The sequence below is a fragment of the Carica papaya genome, chromosome 9 (assembly GCF_054855325.1).
Source record: "Carica papaya isolate Zhongbai chromosome 9, ASM5485532v1, whole genome shotgun sequence".
NCBI lineage: Eukaryota > Viridiplantae > Streptophyta > Magnoliopsida > Brassicales > Caricaceae > Carica > Carica papaya.
Genome location: NC_142317.1, coordinates 18083162 through 18104481, shown reverse-complemented (window position 1 = coordinate 18104481; position 21320 = coordinate 18083162). Strand labels below are relative to the sequence as shown.

Here is a 21320-nt window from a genome sequence, read left to right as displayed (position 1 = left end):
TTTCTTAATTTTTTTAATTTCTTTTTTTTAAAAAAGGTGTGTAGCGACATTGGATGCAATCAAAAATGAATTCACATTGAAGGAGGAAAAAACAAAAATCCTTCTTAAGGTAATATTTTATTTTATGTATTTTGCAAAATTTTATTTTCATGTATATTTTTTTCTCTTATGGATTTTATGAAAATTTTAACTGTATTTAAATTTGTAGAATTATACAGTATGAGTTTTACTTAATTGAAAACCTATTTTGTTGACTGCATAATTATAGCTATTAATAATTATAATGAATTATAACAATATGGTAGTAGTTAAAACTTTTGTGTTTTATTTAACATTTACGAGTTTAAGTTTCACTAAAGACGTAAAGTTTACATTTTAATAAGAAGTAAAACTATTTTTTAAAAATATTAAACATTGTTGATTTTGATTTTAAAATCTTTATTATTATTATTATTATTATTATTATTATTATTATTATTATTATTATTATTATTATTATTATTATTACTTCTTTTAACTGAATGGGGTTTATATGTTGATGCAATTGGAAACAAGCACCACCCATTGCAAGCTCAAGCGCACTCCTTTAAATTAACACAAATTTGGGAGACTCATGGGTCCTTGTGTAGTGCTTCAGGCCTGCTTACCTAATTTGGGATAAACAATGCTAAGGTTCAAGGGTAGTTGAGGATAAGAAAACTTTTGGCTTCTAGAGTTATTTTGAGATACCTATGAGGTTACAAGATAACTTTGCCAAAAGGTTGTGTAGGGTTTTAAAATTGTTCTCGTGTCCTAGACCTATCTTAAGACAACTATGACGTTTCCATGTATTACGTCTTAATAATGCTCTAAACCTGTAGTGCTACATCTAAATCTTAAGGTTTTAGTCTTTTTTTTTTTAATGTTACGTCGCACTAAGGGACAAGTTTTTTATCCTAAAATTTAATCTAGTATAGATTTTATTTTACTTAGTTATATGGAAAATTTTGTACCAAGTACAAATTTTATACTTTGTGAATATTTCTCTGAGTTTAGGTTATTACTTGAGGATGTTTAAGCTTTCATTCTGCATTTTCTTTCCTTTCTTCTTAGTTGGATTGAAAATTATTAGAAAAATAATACATTGCTTAACTAGAGATGAGTAAGGACTTCTGAAAGATAGATAACTAACTATTCATGAACCTCCTCAGTTTTTGCTTTAGTTACTTGAGCATGATGTTTTTTATTGTTAATGAATAATGATTTTTCCTTAAAAAAATCATAGTTGATTCAGTATTGAAAACAAGTACTACTAAATTTATAGTTCAATCAAATAATAAAATAGAACCTAATTTGAATGAATTATTTAACTTTATAATAATAAGTGAATTAAATTATGTATATTTATTATTTAAAATATAGTATTTGACGACCACTTATGAGAATTCACGCTTTAGTGAATAATTAGAGGCAATTGATGGTGACTATAATGAAATGCAACCAACATAAAGATAAAAGCTTTGGTATTTACAACAAAGTAGATCACATTTTCTTAAGGTTTTAAGACAAAGTTGAACTTTTTTAAAAAAAATTTTGTTTGTACTTCGTCTTGTTGATACAATAGTTAAACAACTTTTTTTCCCAAGTAAAGAAATAGATAGGGTGAGCACGAAATGGACATATGAGTTCCTTTATTTGTCGCATATTACCTAGTAACATTTCAACTTTTGTGACAATCTGAATCAACCACTAAAATTATATCGTCTATAATCTAATTTCTACCTGTAATAGGACCCTTATTAAAGGTACTAGATATAAATTTTATACTTGATGAATATTTTTCTAAAGTTTTGGTTGTTACTTGAGGATGTTTAAGCTTTCATTGTATATTTTATTTCTTTTCCTCTTAGTTAGATTTAAAAGTTTAATCGAATAATATATAACTTACCTAGAAATGTAGTAAGGACTATTGAAAGATAAATATTTATTCATGAGCCTAAGTTTTTTGTTGACTTGCTTGAGCAAAATTGTAACGACCCACTTTCTTCGTGGAGAAATGAGTGTTACTCCACACATATAGCTTGATAAATTTACACAGGAATAAATAAAAACCTAATATTCTATCATCCCTATATGGAATTACAAGACATAAGGCTTACAAGATTCTTTACATAACATCGATATCATATAATTAACTGACTTTACAAAATGAACTCTGACTGTTACTAAAGATTCTTCAAAGTCTTCATTCGACCTTGAACTTACTCTTGATCTGAACTAATCTGCATTAGGAGGTGTGAATTGGGGTGAACTTCACGGACTCAGTAAAGAAAAAGAGTAGTGCCTATAACAAAGACATGTACACACTCAATCACCAAATTTTTTAAATCAGTTCATTCAGTAAACATTCAGAATTTCTTATTTCAGTATCATAACTCAGGGCATAACAGTTCCATAAATAGCATAATTCAATATTCAGTATCATAATTTAAATAGTAAGCAGTTCAGTAGATATCAATTCAATATTTCAGTATCGTAAACTTCACTCATGACTTCCTATTAACTTATGTTTTATTAAAAATAGTTTCACTGTGCGATGTCGTTTCCGTCAGCATCAACAAAGGTAATAAGGATCTTCTCTACCACGTGAATACGTTACAGTTCAGTTCACAGTTTGTAGTACACAGTATACAGTTTACAGTTCTTATCGCTTCGCCATGTCTAGCTGAAGCCGTATCCACGGGTAGGGTTCACCACAGTCACATGCCAAAAGGCTACACACACACACACACCCCTTGGTGATACTGGTTAAATGAATTTTTCGTCTTTTAAAGATTCTTATATTATTCTTTTACTGATTAGGTTTGCTACTAGATGACCTACTTAAACATGCACCTACTTACATATCATATATATTATGCATCAAGAAGCCTACATAATAAGCACAATACATACACTTTATATGCATAGTTATGGACTCAAATAAGTATATATATAAACACGCAATACATATAACATAAGTATACTTGTATGTTCACACAAGTCATATATGTATTCCATAAGCAGACACATACAAATTGTTCACTAATACGTACACTCATTGCACAACCTACAATTATACATTTATATATATAAATATATGTGTCACGCACATTTATAACTCGATAACTAGCATGCATAAAATCTGCATATACATACAAGTAACTATGAATACACAATTATACATCATACACAATATCAAGTAGGTTTCCAATCATATGCAATTGTGCACTTACGAATATGATGAGTTAACAGAATCTGTAGTAAAAAATGTGAACAGTTAGTAAAGTCTGTAAACAAGACATCTCAACAAAAAATAAGGTTCCATAAAAATATGGGGGCCTCTGAATGAGACTAACCCGATCCCTTACCTATAGTCGAATTGGATAAAAACATCAGAATCCTTATTGACTCGGGTCTACACTTTTCTTAAAATCTTCACTATCACTTGGTTAATTTCCTCGTTCACAAATACATAACATGTGTATTAAACGATGAGAGATTTTTAGAAACAAACCCAACAAAACTAGTTTTACCTTGGCATGCAATCCCGCTCATCGGAGTAACCACGTGTCACCACACATGTGCTCCCGATTCACCACGCGCCGCTAGCAGAGTGTCACCCACCGCCTCATGCGCGGCCACTAGAACCTACATGCACTACCAGAACCAGTCACGAACTACTACCTTTGGGTTAGAGATTGCCACAGAACCATTCATGCATCCAACTCCAGCATGAATCTTGTGGAATCAGGTTGGGAACGCACCATAGATCACGAAGTCGCACCTGAGCGTCATGCGAGTCTCTTTCTCACACCGCACACTATTGCACTATTTATTTTTTTGCTTCTTATTTTCAGTGCATATGGACTAGTCTCTCAAATTCGGCATTTAGTTCTGCGCAGCAGATGACCCTTTTCGCTGCACGCCGGTCTTCTTCTCCGACTTATTTTCTCTCTCTATATGCGACTCTTTTTCTCCTCACGCACAAGATCTCTCCTCTCCATGGTTCTCTCTCTCACTATTTTTATAGTCAGAGAGAGGAGAGCACCATATAGCTTTCCTCCTCTTTCTTCGGTGGACGGAAAAGGCATACACGCCTCTTCTTCCTCTTCTTCTTCGGTGGCCAGAGGTGTACACGCCTTCAGTTGTCCTCATATTAATTTTCTTTTTCTGTCACCAAAACAATGTTGTTTTGATGCTCTCAAAACAACGTCATTTCACATGCTTGTATTTTTCCTTTCTTCATGTCAAAACGGTGTCGTTTTTGGGATTTCCCAAAACGACGCAGTTTTGGCTCTTCCTGATTCTAAGAAGTAGGTGGGCTGGGTTTGTTTCTCTTGGGCCAAGTTTTTACAAAAATGGCTTTTACTATTTATGGATGATGACATTTTCTTGAAAAAAAGTAAATGTTGTAATCCTTATTATTATGTTGACTTATATTACATAAACTAATACGGTACTATAAAGAAATACGTCTAATTTTATAGGTCAATGAAATAACAATGTAGAACTTAACTTGAATGAATTATTTAATCTCATACAAATGAATGAATCAAATGATGTACATTTACTATTAAAAATACAGTGTTTTGACAATTGATCAGGAGAACTGATGCATTAATAAAAAATGAGAGGTGATTGATGGCGACTACAATGAGATACAACTAATACAAAGATAGAAGCTTTGATGTCTTGTAATAGAAGAGATCAAATTTTCTTTAGGTTTGAGTACATAAAGATGAACTATTTTATTTCCAACTTCTTATATATTTATTTTGCCGATATAAAAGTTAAATAATTTTTTTCTAAAGAAATGGATAGATTGTGCATGAAATGGGCAAGTGGGTTCCTCTATTTGCTGTATATTTATTTACTTAGCGACATTTTGACTTTTAGTGACAACCTCTATCACCCACTAAATTTGTGTTGTCTATTGTCTAATTTTAAGTTAGATTTAAAAGTAACTTTCATTCCACATTTTATTTCTCTTCTTCTTAATTAGATCTAAAAGTGTAATCAGATAGTATATAACATAGCTAGAGATGTAGCAAAGACTTCTGAAACATATAGAGTTGTTCATGAGTCTCAATTTTTTGTTCACTTGCTTAAGCATAATGGTTTTCATCCATGATTTTTTTTTAAAAGGAAAAGTATATGTTGCATTGGATGTTATTGTAGTAACTTACATTGTTTATTGACTTATACAGTACTAGAAAGAAATACGGCTAAATTTGTACTTCAGTCAAATAATAAGATATGATTTAACATGAATAAATAATTTAATCTCATACAAATGAGTGAATTAAGTAACATAAATTTACTACTTAAAATACAATATTTAATGACTGATAAGAAAAACTAATACTTTAATGAATAACGAGAGGTGATGGTGATGATTGCAATGAGATGCAACTAACAGAGAAAGAGAAGTTTTAGGGTCTTGCAATAAAGGAGATTGAATTTTTTTTATGTTTTAGAACATAAAGATAAACTATTTTATTTTTTATTTCTTTTGTATTTCTTTTTGTCAATATAAAAGTTAAATAATGTTTTTTTTTTCAAATAAAGAAATGGACAGGTTGTGCATGAAATTGATACATGGCTTTCTCTATTTGCCACAAATTTACTTTGTGGCATTTTGACTCTTAGTGACAATATAAATCTGCTAGTAAAATTTTATCATCTATTGTCTAATTTTTAGCAGAAAGTAATCGTTCTCAAAGGTGCCAATATAATACCTTTTATTAGTTGAAGTAATTTATTTGGAGAAAATCCATTTTTGTCATTTATACAATATTATAAATGGATTAAATTAAACTCTTATTTTTTAAAAAAGAAAATATTTTTTCTCATAAACCTGTTGGCAAGATTAATCCAAACTTGGAACACAAAATACAAAAATATGTAAGTTTATTAATGCATAGAATGCTGATAACCTAAATATCAATCACTAGAAATGACCTAAATTATTAGCAATTTATTATAAATACTAAACTCATTGTAACTCTCTATCACTTTGATGAGCATTGCAGATTAAAAAAAAAAAACAATCTCCCATCTCTCGATAAAACCATTTTTCTCTTCTTCAATCATTTTGAATAGGGTGGATCGAAGCACGCAGCTCCTCAACAAGATCCACTAGATGGAACAAGAGGTTTAGTGCTTAACATCTTATCTATTTTTTTCATATCTGTTTACTGATCATGTATACATATCGATATCTTTGATTGATTTGCATTTGATTTTTTTAAAAGGGTATGGTAGATCACTTTTTTGGAATAGCATATGAAATGAAAGGAGTACTTGGTTGAGATCCTAATTATTTCTCTGATCTACACTCCACCTTCGTAGTTGAATTTGAAATCACCTTATCAAACTTGACTAAAGCTTTGTATGTGTAGATAATATATATCTCAATATAGATCTAAGTAGTTATTAACCACATTTGACTAGTTAATGAGTTTTGATTATTTGGTTTTCTTCTCTTAATTTGCAAAGACAAAGTATCTGATACAGATTTTTCTAGAATTTGTGAACAAATTTCATTATTAAAGGAGCCTCCTCAAAGTATATAATTAATACTAATCATCACAACACAAAACTCTTTAATTTGGGGTATTTATATGTGTTATTATTGATCTTATAATATATATTTAATAATAAAAATTCTCAAGTACAAGTTTTGTTAGTAAAAATTTATACAATTTAATCAATAAATTTTATGTCATGAGATATATAATCTTATTTGAATTCATACTCTTATAGATAAGGATTAAATTACATAAATATGCACCCAATAGATAAGTAATTAATAATTTAATTAACCAAATATCTATTAGCAGGATATATATATGTGTGCGTGTTTGGTATATGTATATACTTAATTAATTATTTAATTAGTTGAATAGTTGATGCATGTCTTCTTTTACAAGAGATCATAAGTTTGAGTCAAATTGTACTTTTGTGTGTCATCATTTGAAAGTTACTTGCATTGTACTACAATTAATGTATATTACCTAATTAATCTCGAGTCAAACTGCACTTTTGTGTGTATTCTTACTTGGAGATTATTTGTATTGCGTTATGATTGATGTATAACACTTAATCAGTAGATTCACACAATTTTTATTTTAAAAAATAATTAGTTGATATTAATTTCAGCCTTGGTGCTTGTCGAATGACACTAAAATGTGAGGAATTCATCAAGGCATCTGATGAAAAAAGTAAGGAAGGGTAAGCTTCCATACATACTTGATGTAATAAATCAATTAGCAGTCTTTATATATTCATGTAGTAAATAAATTACGTACTTATTTTTTATTTTAGATATTATTAATATATTTCTTTATTGAGTTTTTTTTAATTTTTGAAATTTTTTTTTCAACCAAGGTGCATAGCAGTAGTGGAGGCAATCAAAAATGACTTCTTACTTATGAAGGAAAAAATAAACATCCTTCTTGAGGTAATATTTTATTTTACATATTTTGCAAAATTTTATTTTCATATATATTGAAAATCTTTTCTACTGGCTCATAATTATAGCGATTAACAATTATAATGAATTATAGCAATATGGTAGTAGTTAAAATTTTTGTGTTTTATTTAATATTTACGAGTTTAGTTTCACTGAAGATGTAAAGTTTATATTTTAATAAAAAGTAAAACTCTTTTTTTTAAATACTAAATATTGTAGATTTTTATTTTAAAATATTTATAATAATAATTATTATTATTCACTGAATGGTGTATGTATGGTGATGTAGTTGAAAGCTAGCACCACCCCTCGCAGGTATAAACGCACTCCTTTAAATTAAGGTACTCTTGCTTCTTACAACTTAATTAATTTGATTCTTAATTTTTTTAATTCCTTAATCTTTTAATTTGAATAGTTCTAGTAAATGGAGAATATAACTCTCGAGTATTTTGCTATTGTAACAAATACAGTTTTTTTTTTAACTAATTCAGTTTAATTAAGAATAACATAAGATTTATATTTTTCTTTAATTACTGTAACTTAACTAAAATAATTATTATCCTTTATTTGATTTATAAAAGTTAACTTCAATATTTAATTTTTTACTATTAGAATTTTATCTATTTTCATCTCTTTCAATAACAACATTATAAAGTAATTATATTTTCTTTTGTTGTGCAGATGGGGTGGATGAAACCTTCTAAAAATCAATACTAATAAATTGTTTACAGGTTGCAATAAGTATTTCTTTTTCAAGAAAAACAAATTTAAACACTAACCTTTTTTATATATTGGTGGTGATGTCGTGATTAAATTGAGTTAATCTAAACATGCCTATATGTTTTTAGGTTAGAAACATTTCATGATCATTAGGTTCCCTTAGTTGAGGGAACTACAGTAAGTCAAAATCTTGACCTAATTTTTAATTTTTTAATTTGAAACTCAAATTTATTTTGCAGAGATAGTTACAAACTAAAGGGTATTGTTTCAAAAAATTGTAAATTTTGTTGCTGTTGGTTGAGATGAATTATTGATATTTAATAGTTTCAAGTAAAACTATCTGGGTGAGAAAAGATATAAGAATTTACCCTACACATTTACTTTCTATACAAATAGGAATTGAAGTTTGAGGATACATTATAAGAATTGAGGTCATTTAGATAAGGTGAGTATAGAAAAGAGCTTTTTGACATGTTAATTTCATGATACAATAAGCTTAGTTGTAGATCATAGATTTTATTAATTTGCACAACTAGAAAAGTAAAAGTTAGAAATCTTTCAAGAAAATTTGAGGAAAAGAGAAAGTGAAAGAAAAGAGATAAAAGGGAGAGCAATAGAGAAATGTAGTAATAAGATAGGATAGAGTAGAGGAGCTAACTATTTATAAGGTAAACACAGGAAGATATAATTGAAAAAGAGAAAATAGCCACTTACATCCATTAACATTGGAACATGCATTTCATGCACCAAAAATGCCCCCATTAAAGTTAGAGACAATTGTTCATTTATCACAATTAAGCACACACTACAATGAAGTTTTTAAGAATTTTCATAAATTATCATAAACATGATGTTTGAATAGTTAAGATTCTCACATTTTTCTTGAAGACAACAAGTCTTAATCTTATAAAATGTAAAACTTTTCACTTTTTATATTTAATTATATGGATTAATGATGATTTATTTACAATATTTGATTCAATAAAATCAAAAGATTTAACTTATTACTGTGTTAGTAGAGATATATTAATCAAATTGCATTTTGTCTTAAAGAGTCATGACATATCCAAATGAAAATAATATTCTGTAATGACCAGATTCTTTTAATTAGAACAATTATAATAAGCAAAAAAATCCGAATTAGCATTTTTCTTAAATTATTTATTAACATAAATACTAAAGAACAAGAAATAGACTTGGATTTTATATTAAAATATTTATTATTAATTATTTCAATAGTAATTACGCTATCGTTCATGAAGGATAAATCTTTTTTTCACATAAGAACTCTTAACAAAAGAGGAAAGAGGAAAGGATTAATTTTCTTTTTAAATTCAATCTTGAATCTCGGTAGCTAACTCATCATTATATTAATAACTGATATTATTTATTATTTCTTATAGTAATTATTTTTCATTTATAAATTTAACCCAAACAAAATATTATAATTTTCATTTCCTTTATTTTTCAACTTTGAGTTATCATAACCAAAAATTTTTTTTTTTTCTCATATATATATATATATATTTATTGATTCTCATGTATGATATGACAATCATCATCATCATATCAGCTTCCTATTATAAATTCCACTGAAAACTTTATAGTGATTTAGTATTATATCAAGTTACAATAGCTCTTTAAATTTATTAAACACACACACACACACATATATATCTGTGTGTTTGTCTGTGTATTTCTAAAAAAGATCTAACGATAAGAAAAGTTAAATAACTGTAGTTACTTTTATTGGGTATGTATCAATTATCGAATCATAAGAAAATATAAGTGAATTCCAATTTATTCACTAAGATGATTAGCAAATTCGTATTTCATTCAATTACGAGATGAAACAAATTATAAAATAATAAAAATTGATAGAATTTAAAATTTTTTATTTTAATTTTACATAAAATTAATTTTCATTTCTTAAAAATTATTTGAACATTTTATAATTTAATTAAATATAAATTTATCAATTGTTAAATTTTTTAGATAAATCATTTGTACTTTCACCATAATCTATAAATGTTGTATTTATAGTTCGGACTATAAACTATACATTCTATATATTATTATTGATAAGTTGTGTTATTATTAGTGGATAAGTAACAAATAATTAATAAAATGTATAAATTTATATTTTTTAATAAAAATTTGAAGAATCTCCCTTCTTTCCCGCTTCGGCCGAGATACTCGTCTCTTCCTTCCTTTCCCCTATCCTTGAGATACTTGCTGGGATATTCGCTCATGATTCCGTCAGTTTTTCCTCTTGTTCATCCCGTAATCATCTACTCATCAAAGTGGAATTCCGTCAGGGATTTGCATGGAGGGACTCATCCCACCCCCGCTGCAGCGGTGCTGTATTGGAACAGATGTGGAGTTTGTATAAAGATTTTGAATGCCCCAACCAACCGCACAAGAAGCAGAATAAAGGCAGGCGTTCGTACTTGAAGATTGCAAATGTTGATTCCCCATTTCTCAGGTTGAGACTCTTTTTCTGAATAGAGGCTTTTGGACATCAATGGTCGCCCGAACCCATAGACAACCTTCCATCCCAGCCATAGAAGATGAACGTGTATCATAGTCAACAATGCCCCCCAATAGGTTCCCAACTACCTAGCCATTGTCTCTGATACAAAATTCGGTGCGAGTGAGTGAATATTTATCCATAAAAAGCTCGTGTCAATGGCTACTTTCAATTGATGTTCTCCCTCCCTAAGGCAGTGCACAACCAATAAGTGGTTGTTAAAAGTCCATGGACCTCTATTGAGCACTCTTTAGAAATCCACTTCACAAAAAAATTTGTATAAGTAATGGCCAGAACTGAGATCTACAATATTTGCTCCTCTTAACTTCCATAGGTCTGCCAATGTATTCTTCATCGGTTTAAACTTTACAACCACTTTCGTCAAGAATCTTCCTACTAAATAGAGGTCATACAACTCTTGTTGTTCACGAATAAGTTCAGTGAAGTCCCAACCCCCATCATCCTCCTCTGCAATCGATAACGACGCTATGTCATCCACCATATCCAATAGTCACCTTTACGTGCCAATCGACAGACTATTGAGAGAAACAACAATAACTTGTCTATGGTGTAAAAAGGTCTCACTGCTGGAAACAAAACCTCTTGCAACTAAACAAAGCAAATGGAGAAGAGGGTCATCCAACACTGACTTGGTACTAGACCAAGTCATTTCCTATTTACATTCTATTTACACTTGTAAGTTTTAAAACCTAACAATCTCAGTAAAAAGGGTGGGTAATTAACTCTATTATGTGGAATAAAGGAATCATTTGGGTAGATTCATTTTTTGTCATAACAGTTATTTAAATAGACATATATGTTCATCAATTATTTATTTTAGGCAAAGAAAAAATTGCCTTTATGGTTCATTTAAAATGATAATGGACATTTGGTATTCAATTTTTGATTTATTAGAGCTTGTGACTTTTGTAGCAAAACAGTAGTCATACAGAATAATTCTGCACATGGTGTAATAGGCGCTTTTTGTGGCAACTATGCTGGAAGTGAAATTATAAAACTAAATCAATTTGGAAAAAGATAGTGGAAGTTTGAAAATAAAGCAAGGATTAAGTACTTGACAAGCTTGAGTTAAATTGATATCATATCTTGGTGCCTTTCAAGTGAGTTTCTAGCAGTGTAATAAGTACATGATTCCAGTCTGGTCGATTCAGAAAATGTTCAACTATTAGAATTGTTACTCATTATATTTGTGGTTACTTTCGAATGGTCAACTCCCCAAAATGATGGGAATTTTATAGCTTATAGCTTATATTTTATGAGATAGTTCATAGCTTACATGTTTGACACTATGGAGATCTGGTTTGTGCATTAAGTATGTTTGTAACATGTTGGTGGAAACAACAGATTATGATTTGACTCACTAGCCTACATGAATAAGCTATTATTTGAATTTATAAGTTGGTAACTAAGAGATCTTATTTGTTTACTTTCTTTTTTTGTGATATCTCCAGTTAATCTTTTTTTTTTCTTGCAGGCATTGTTTTATCATGCCTTACTCTATGCACATGAAATGCTTGCTCCAGAAGATGGATCTGCTGATCTTATCTTGGCACTGAATAATCGCTTACTAGCTCCTTCATTCAACATCACGGAGTGTTATTGGATTTATTTGCAAAAATTGAATGAGATTTATCATTACAAGACTTAGGAGTACTCATATGATGTAGTTAATAAGTTCAACATTTACCCAGATCAAATTTTTCCTTAGTTAGTGGAATGGATGCCTAATTAAGGAGGTTATCTAATTGGAAACTTACAGGCAGCACATATGGATTTCTAATTTTTTTCCTCTCAGAAATATGTGGTCTGTTGTAAGTAGTCTAGCAACAACTGATCAGTCACATGCCATACTTGATCTTATTGAAGCGAAATGGGCAGATTTGGTAGTAGACATGCCATTCAAGATATGTTATAACACTCTTGAAGGTCAAGAGTGGCAAATAATCACTGGTAGTGATCCTAAGAACACGTAAGATATATACTCTCGTATTATTTATTTATGATCTATTTCTTCATTATCTTCAAAATTTCTCACTACATTTCCTTCTAATACAGGCCTTGGTCTTACCACAATGTGGTTCTTGGCAAACCCTGCTATGGTAGGTTAGTTTGTTATGCTTAAATATTCTCTCTGCTGCTAATATTTTATTTATTACTCCAAAGAACCCTTTGTAGAAGTTATATTTAGGTATAAGTTTCCTGAGTGGTCATGCTTGAATCTAACAGGATATGGCACCTTATTGATGTTTTATAAAATAGTAATAATGAGGGAATGTTGGCAGTGCGGCTTAAGATTTAAAAAATGGATTTTTTGTAGCTTACTATTGCAGCCATAAAGATGAAAAGACCATAAATCGCTACAAGAGCTATTGAAGTTGCTGAAAGATGCATATCAAGAGACAAGTGGCCTTAATACTATGACACGAAAAGAGGAATGTTCATCAGGAAGCAAGCACGGTTATTCAAGACATGGTCAATTGCTGGATACCTTGTGGCTAAGCTTCTACTTGCAGACCCAAGTGCAGCCAAAATTTTGATAACTGAAGAGGATTATGATCTTGTTAATGCCTTTTTTTGTATGATAAGTGCTAACCCTAAGAGAAAGCATACTCGAAAGAACTCTCAAAAGCTATACATAGTGTAAGATTCTAAAGCTGCTTTCACACAAGGATAGGTAACTACAATTTGTGGCTCAACTTACCTATCTAAACAACATAAATGTATAAGTGTGATGATAAGAATGGTTTATTTTCATTTTATTTGGGGGTTAAAGCTTTTGAGCAGTGATTCGAGTGTCATAGTATCTTAATGTAAAGATGTTAATCCTTAACATTAGCTTGATACATCTTCTTGGATTGGAGATTAAACAAATTGTTTCCTGTTTATAGACTTTATATCATATATATAGTACTATAGGAGTGAAAGGAATTCTTTTAAAGAGTTCACTGTAAATCAAGAGTACCTTTACATTATTGTAACTCCATTATTCGATTATGATATTTTCTATACCTTGTAAATCATTTTGTATTGGTTATGGTATTTTTCTTTCTTGTAAATCATCACCTTGCCATCTAAATTAATGTTTGACAATAGAACTTTTTAATACATTTCTTCGGTTGATTCCAGATCAGTTGAAAAAATTCAACTAATACATAAAGAATTGTCTGAAAGAGTGATTAGAGAGTGATGATAAGATATTTCTTGCAAACTCATATTTTTATTCATTACATATTTTTGTATTACTACAAACTTGTAAGTTTTTAGTTCTTAGCATCAGGTCATAAGGGAAACTAAATATATAGCATTCAATAACTTTTGCTTCATCTTGTTCTAGCATTAGCCACAATCCTTCTCTCAAACTGTACCACAAAAAATATCAAAAATAAAAAAATAAATATATTTCCAACAACAATAGAAATTAACCTCATATATATGTATATATTTTTAATTTGTAAATGAAGAAATTACATAGAATTTTAGGTTGTGGGTCAAATTACACAACTCATTGAAAAACTATATTGTAAAAATGGATATAGTATAGTATTGTATTAGAAGTTAAAATATTTGTATATGTATCTCATTGTCCCATTAGCTTTAATTTCTAAAGAAGCTTCATCATTTTCTTAAGAAATTTAATTGCTACATTTCTCCCATATTTTATAATTTTGAAATATATCATAATTTTAATATTTAAACTCTCTTATTTATATTTTTTGAAAACTGAATTCTAATTGATCTTCCTACATATGAAGGATTATGAAATAAAATTTCATTCAATGAATTCAAGCTAAAAATATAAGTGGTTCAAAAATAAAATTAATGAATAAATACCTAATTCAACATGTAAAAGATTACTGGTAATTACACAAAAAGTAAAAATAGAATCAAGTGAACAAAATAGATTTAATAGTACTTAATGTAAGTACACTTATATACTTTTAGAAATATTTAATTTAGATTGTACTTTTATGCTTTTCTGTTATTTAAGGTAACGAGGTAATTTTATAGAAAGTCAAATACGTGATTTGAGTTAGTTTGCAGTCAGAAACTTAGGAATCATTAGAAGAATATGACTTTTTATTATGAATCTACTTTATAATTACTACCTAATTGTGCGTTATGTATTAGAAAAAAAAAAAAGAGAGAACTTACCTCTATAATGTCTCCACTCTAACTATTGTTTTCCTATTTCAGTTCCTTATGTTTTCCCTCCTCTTTCTCCCAATTATTTTCTAACTCTTCTTATATTTCTAAATCACCTAAAATTTATCACATCGTAGCACAATAACAAATGTGAGGACAAGATTATGAAGAAATCATATTGTGGTGAAGAAATTAATTTAGCTAATTTTATTAAAAAAAAAAAACTATCTTATTGTTTTCTATCTAAATATTACATCATAAATATAAATCATAGCATTAAAGAACGATTGAAAGAGAAGCAAAATGCATTAAGAAAGAAAAAAAAAATAGAAGTGTCATAACCTACTTTTAAACTTATGTAATCAAATATTTTAGAGTTTTAACATTATTTTTATTCTAAAGTATGTAACCTTTAAAAGAATTATTACAAGATTATACTTAAAAAATATCTAAATATAGAGAATTTAATACTCACTAGGAGTAAAAATTTAAAGATTTCTTTCTATATTAGTCTTTAAATTTTAAAATTTAAAGAGATAGAAATCTTATTTTCATTATTTTGAACTTATGTAATAAAATATTTTAGAGTTTTAATATTATTTTCATTATGTTATCTATAAAACAAACAATTATAGGATTAGACTTAAAGAATATCTAAATTTAGAAAATTGAATGCTTATTAGAAGTCAAAGTTTAGAGATTTTTTTTCTTCATTAGTCTTTAAGATTTAAAAATTTGATTACTACTTAAGTAATTAAAGGGGTAAAAATCTTCTTTTTAAAATGTAAATAGATAAATATATAATTATATTTAAAAAAACGATATAAGTTTCTACCTTAATTATTAAAAGTAAAAATATTGATTATGCCTCAATTATAAAAAACTATTTTGTAATCTTTATTTAATTTAGGGATTTTGTTGCCATCCTCAACGGTTATGATGGTTCCTCCTTCACTTTAAAAGAGGACATCAGGCTACAGGAGAAGAGGGAGAGGAAGAAAATTTGCAGCTAGGGTAAACCGAGAGGAAGTTTTTGTGCGATTTTTTCAATCAGATTAATCAGCTAGCAGTGGAATTGGATGCGTAACAAGGGAGGAATTCGTTAATCACATTAACGTCGTCACTGAGAACAAAGGCAAGTGAAATTTTACTCTCACCACTTAAATAGAATTTATCTTCTAAATTCTTCGAGGTTTTTTTGGGAAGAAATGAGTTGATTTGGGAATAGGGAAATTTTCTTGAAATCAGATTAGAATCAGGAGTAAAAATAAAAAAAATGGAGAGTGAGATCTAAGGATGAAAAAAAGATCGAATGAAATGAAGGAATTATTATGTGGACAGCTATGAGGAGAGGACAAAGGAGATATGCTAGAAACATAGGAGGAAAACTTAAAGAATGAGAACGGGAGAGGGATAGGAAATAAAAAAAGAGAGAAATAGTGGTCTGAATCTGATGTCTGTTTGCGAATAATTATTCTATTATCTTTTATATTTAATTCTCTTGATGTTTGTTTGGAAAATGATGGTACTAGTGAGCAAAGACAAGGAAATGAACTAGAAATAGAATAAAAACAAAATAAATATAAAGTTATAGGAGGCAAATCTAGGTGAGCAGAGATAATATTCTCTGTGAGGGTGAAAGTGATGTTGTTTAGAAGTAGGAATGGGATTAAAAATAGAACAAACAAACTCTCAGAGTTGATTTAGGTGAGGAAATACAGTGTTCTCTGTGATGCACATATAGGAAAGGATGAATTACACAAACTTTAATTAGATATTTTCTTGATTTTAAATAGACGTAATGGTTAACCCTCACTGTCAAGGAATGTGAACACTATGCTTGGACGTACTTATTTTTATTTGGAGATAGAAGTTTATTGTATTTTTTGCACTATGAATAGAAGTTCTTACAGTACCTCGACTCCCTATGGAGGTATGGGTTGTTACAACTCTTATCCAATCATTTCCAATAGGAGGATTGAAGCACACAGCTCCTCTACATGATCCACTCGATGGAACAAGAGGTTTAGTGCTTAAAATCTGATCTATTTTTCTCTTATTTTTTTTACCGATCATGTATATATATCGATGTCGTTGATTGATTTGTATTCAATTTTTGTTAAAGGATATGGTAGATCACTTTCTTGTAGCAATGTATGAAATGAAAGGAGATTCGAGTTGCAGTCCTAATTGTTTCTATGATTTGCTTTGCACCTTCTTGGCTGAATCTGAAATCACCTTATCAGACATGGATAAAGCTTTGTATGTGTACATAATATATATCTCGATATAGATTTGAGTAGTTATTAACCCCATATTTGAGTAATTGATGGGTTTTAGTTATTTGGTCTTCTTTTTTCTTAATTTGTAGGGACAAAGTATCTGATGCGAATTTTCCTAAGAACCCTTTGGAGTAATGAACAAAAGTTTAATCGAATAGTACATAACTTAGCTAGAAATGTACTAAGGACTATTGAAAGATATATATTTATTCGTGAGCGTAAGTTTCTTGTTGACTTGCTTGAGCAAAATGGTTTTTACTGTTAATGGATGATGATTTTTTCTTTAAAAAAGTAAATGTTGTAATGAATGTTATTGTATTGACTTACATTGTATAAACTAATACCATACTAGTAAGAAATACAACTAATTTTGTAGGTCAATCAAATAATAAAGTAGAACTTAACTTGAATGAATTATTTAATCTTATACAAATGAATAAATAAAATGACGTACATTTACTGTTTAAAATACAGTATTTGACGATTGATGAGCAGAACTGACGCTTTAATAAATAATGAGAGGGGATTGATGGTGATGTAGTGAGCATTGCAGATTCGAAAAAAAAATCTCTTTTCTCTCAGTAAAACCATTTTTCTCTTCTCCAATAATTTCGAATAGGATGGATCGAAGCATGCAGCTCCTCGACATGATCCACTCGATGGAACAAGAGGTTTAGTGATTAACATCTTATCTATATTTTTCTTATATGTTTACCGATCATTTATATATATATCGATATCGTTGATTGATTTGCATTCGATTTTTGTTAAAGAGTATGGTAGATCCCTTTTTTTGGAATAGCATAAATGAAAGGAGTACCTAGTTGCGGTCCTAATTATTTCTTTGATCTACTCTCCACCTTTGTTGTTGAATGTGAAATCACCTTATCAGACACGACTAATGCTTTATATGTGTACATAATATATATCTCAATATAGATCTGAGTAGTTATTAACCACATTTGACTAGTTAATGGGTTTTAATTATTTGGTCTTCTTCTCTTAATTTGCAGGAACAAGTACTAGTTTTGCTAGTCAAAATTCATACAGTTTAATCATTAAATGATATGTCATGAGATGTATAATTTGATTTGAATTCATACTTTTATAGATAAGGATAAAAGTACATAGATATCCACCCAATAGATAAATAATTAATAATTTAATTAACTAAATATCTAATAGCAGGATATATATATTTGTTTGGTATACGTGTAGACTTAATTAATTATTTAATTAGTTGAATAGTTGATGCATTTCTTCATTTACAAGAGATCATAAGTTCGAATTAGATTCTATTTTCATGTGTGTCATCATTTTAAAGTTACTTGTATTGTACTGCAATTAGTGTATATCACCTAATTAATCTCAAATCAAACTGTACTTTTATGTGTATTCTTACTTGGAGATTATTTGTATTATTTTATGATTGATGTATATCACTTAATTAATATATTTTCGCATTTTTTATTTTAAAAAATAATTAGCTGATATTAATCGCAGCCTTGGCGCTTGTCGAATGGCATTAAAATGTGAAGAATTCATCAAGGCATCTGATGAAAAGAGTAAGGAAGGGAAAGCTTTCATACATAATTGACGTCATAAATTAATTAGCAGTCTTTATATATTCATGTAGTAAATGAATTTTGTACTTATTTTTTATTTTAGATAATACTAATATATCTCTTGATTAAGTTTTCTTTTTTAATTTCTTTTTTTTTAAACAAAGGCGCATAACGGCATTGGATGCAATCAAAAATGACTTCTTACTTATGAAGAAAAAAATAAACATCATTCTTGAGATAATATTTTATTTTATATATTTTGTAAAATTTTATTTTTATATATATCTTTTTCTCTTATGGATTTCATAAAAATTTTAACTGAATTTAAATTTGCTGACTTATAAAGTATGAGTTTTATTTTATTGAAAATCTGTTTTACCGTCTCATAATTATAGCTACTAACAATTATAATGAATTATAACAATATGGTAGTAGTTAATGTAACGGCCCCGGAAATTTAGAATGAAATATGTGTATTAAAAATGTCAAATGCGGAAGCGTAATAAAAATTTGATTTACATCCCTTACACAAAAATAAAAAACGTGCTCAAAATATAAAAGAACAAACTAACTAAAAGAGATACTCGAAAATAAGAACTATAAATATAACTATGGAGTCTTTAGGCGTCCCCTTCGCCGTCTTCTTGCGGAACGGATTCGGGAACTATGTCTTCCTGATCTGAAATAGTTAATAAGGAATGAGCTACACCAGCCCAGTAAAGACATCACACTATCTCACCGCCACGGAGGTAAAGGTGGGTAGAAAACACAAAAAAGACCAATGGAGCATAATTTATAATAAACTCGTTTATTAACATAAAAACCCTTACTATCCACTTACCTCGGTGAGATCCATAAAACAACATATGAAAGCAATAACATTATCATCATCATGAAATCATATGAACTGTATAACATAATACTTACCATGCCTTTGCATTTCAATCATTAAACAACACATTTTTCTCATTTACCAGCCTACTAGTATCCATGGGGATCCATAGGGGTCCCGCTACCCGTGAACCCTTAACATTTATAACTTGATTCCAGAGCCGTCCCCATACCCTGTCCGGTATGGGCACCAAAACCATGAACCTCAATACCCCTTCCGATATGAGGGTAAAACGGGTCATCCCCATACCCCGTCCGGTATGGGCGCCAAAACACAGAAGGTCTCCATACCCCGTCCGGTATGAGAGACCACGTTCTCGGTAGGGTTCCCTACGGACCCGGTCTGTCTACCATCTCCCAGGATATTTAGTCAGGCTGTCCACATTATCCACTTATCAATTTACATAACCTTTTTGCACTTTTTCTTGGTTTCAATCATCCAAACACACACAACATGTAAACCAGTAATGGACACCAAACAAGACAACACAGTATCGGGTTAAGCATAATACCAACCATAATAAAAGAAATCATGATTCATGCATACGAGACTATAATATAATTACATCAAACATCATGCTGCATTTAATACTGGAAATTAAATCAAACCCAGTATCAGACTCGGGCTCTATTGGCAACCTTAATCAATTATACATCTATAAAGTCACACAGTATAGTTTAATTATTTATTTAGCTTTAATACCGTGATAGGAAATAGGGTGAGGGGTCTTTACTTGTTTCGGGGTCTGAATACGGCTCTACAGTGCACCTACAGACTGTCCCTAATTTTTCCTGAATTTTCTTTCCAGGAAACTGAAACGCACTACTGGTACCTGCACGTGTCCCAAAAAATCCCAAATTAGACCTAGGGCACTTTTCGGCCAATATCGTAATTCCAGCATGGCAGCTCTGCCGTGCTCCGGCGACGGTGGCGGCGGGTGGCGGCGGCCGGCTCCTCTGGCATCTGGTTCTTCTTCTCCGGCGAGGCACTGGCGGCTAAGGTTTTGTGGTCAGGTGTGGGTGGGGTTTTTTATACCCTTTGCCTTTTAATCTCAACCGTCCATTAAGATTAAATCTGGACCGTCCGATCGCGATTTAATTGGGATTAAATCTGGGTCGTCCATCGCAATGCGATCTGGGTCGTCCGTGCCTGATTGAATCTGGGCCATCCATACGCGTGAAATTGGTTAGCCCGAATGGCATGACCAGGAACTCATAGTGTTCGTACCTGGTTCGGAAGGCCATAGGCGAACTCAGCGTCGAAAAACGAGCAAGGGGGAGAAAATTTACCTCGATCGGTGGTCGGAAACTTCCCCGGTGCGGCGGCGGGTGGCGGCGGCCGGCTCCTCTGGCGTCTGGCTCTTCTTCTCTGGCGAGCACTGGCGGCTAGGGTTTCTTTGGTCAGGTGTGGACCGTTCGATCGCGATTTAATTAGGATTAAATCTGGGCCGTCCGTTCGCGTGAATCTGGGCCGTCCGTGCGCGCGGGAACGGATCTGGACCGTCTGATCGCGCGCACGCGGATCGCCCACGTGGCCCGTCCCCTGGTCAGTGTTTCCTTGCCACGCGGCGCGTCCTGGTTGGCCGGGGCTGCTGACCGGGCCGCTAACGTGGCTGCTGACGTGGTGCTGACATGGCACAACTTTTCTAAATTGTGTTTTGACCCCCGGTTTC

At 30.6% G+C, this 21320-nt stretch overlaps 1 pseudogene; it reads left to right on the top strand.

Annotated features, from left to right (window-relative positions):
• The window catches only part of LOC110826015 (alkaline/neutral invertase E, chloroplastic-like), a 60051-nt pseudogene extending 46641 nt beyond the window's left edge, over positions 1-13410 (top strand).
• Positions 13411-21320: the final 7910 nt, after the last annotated feature.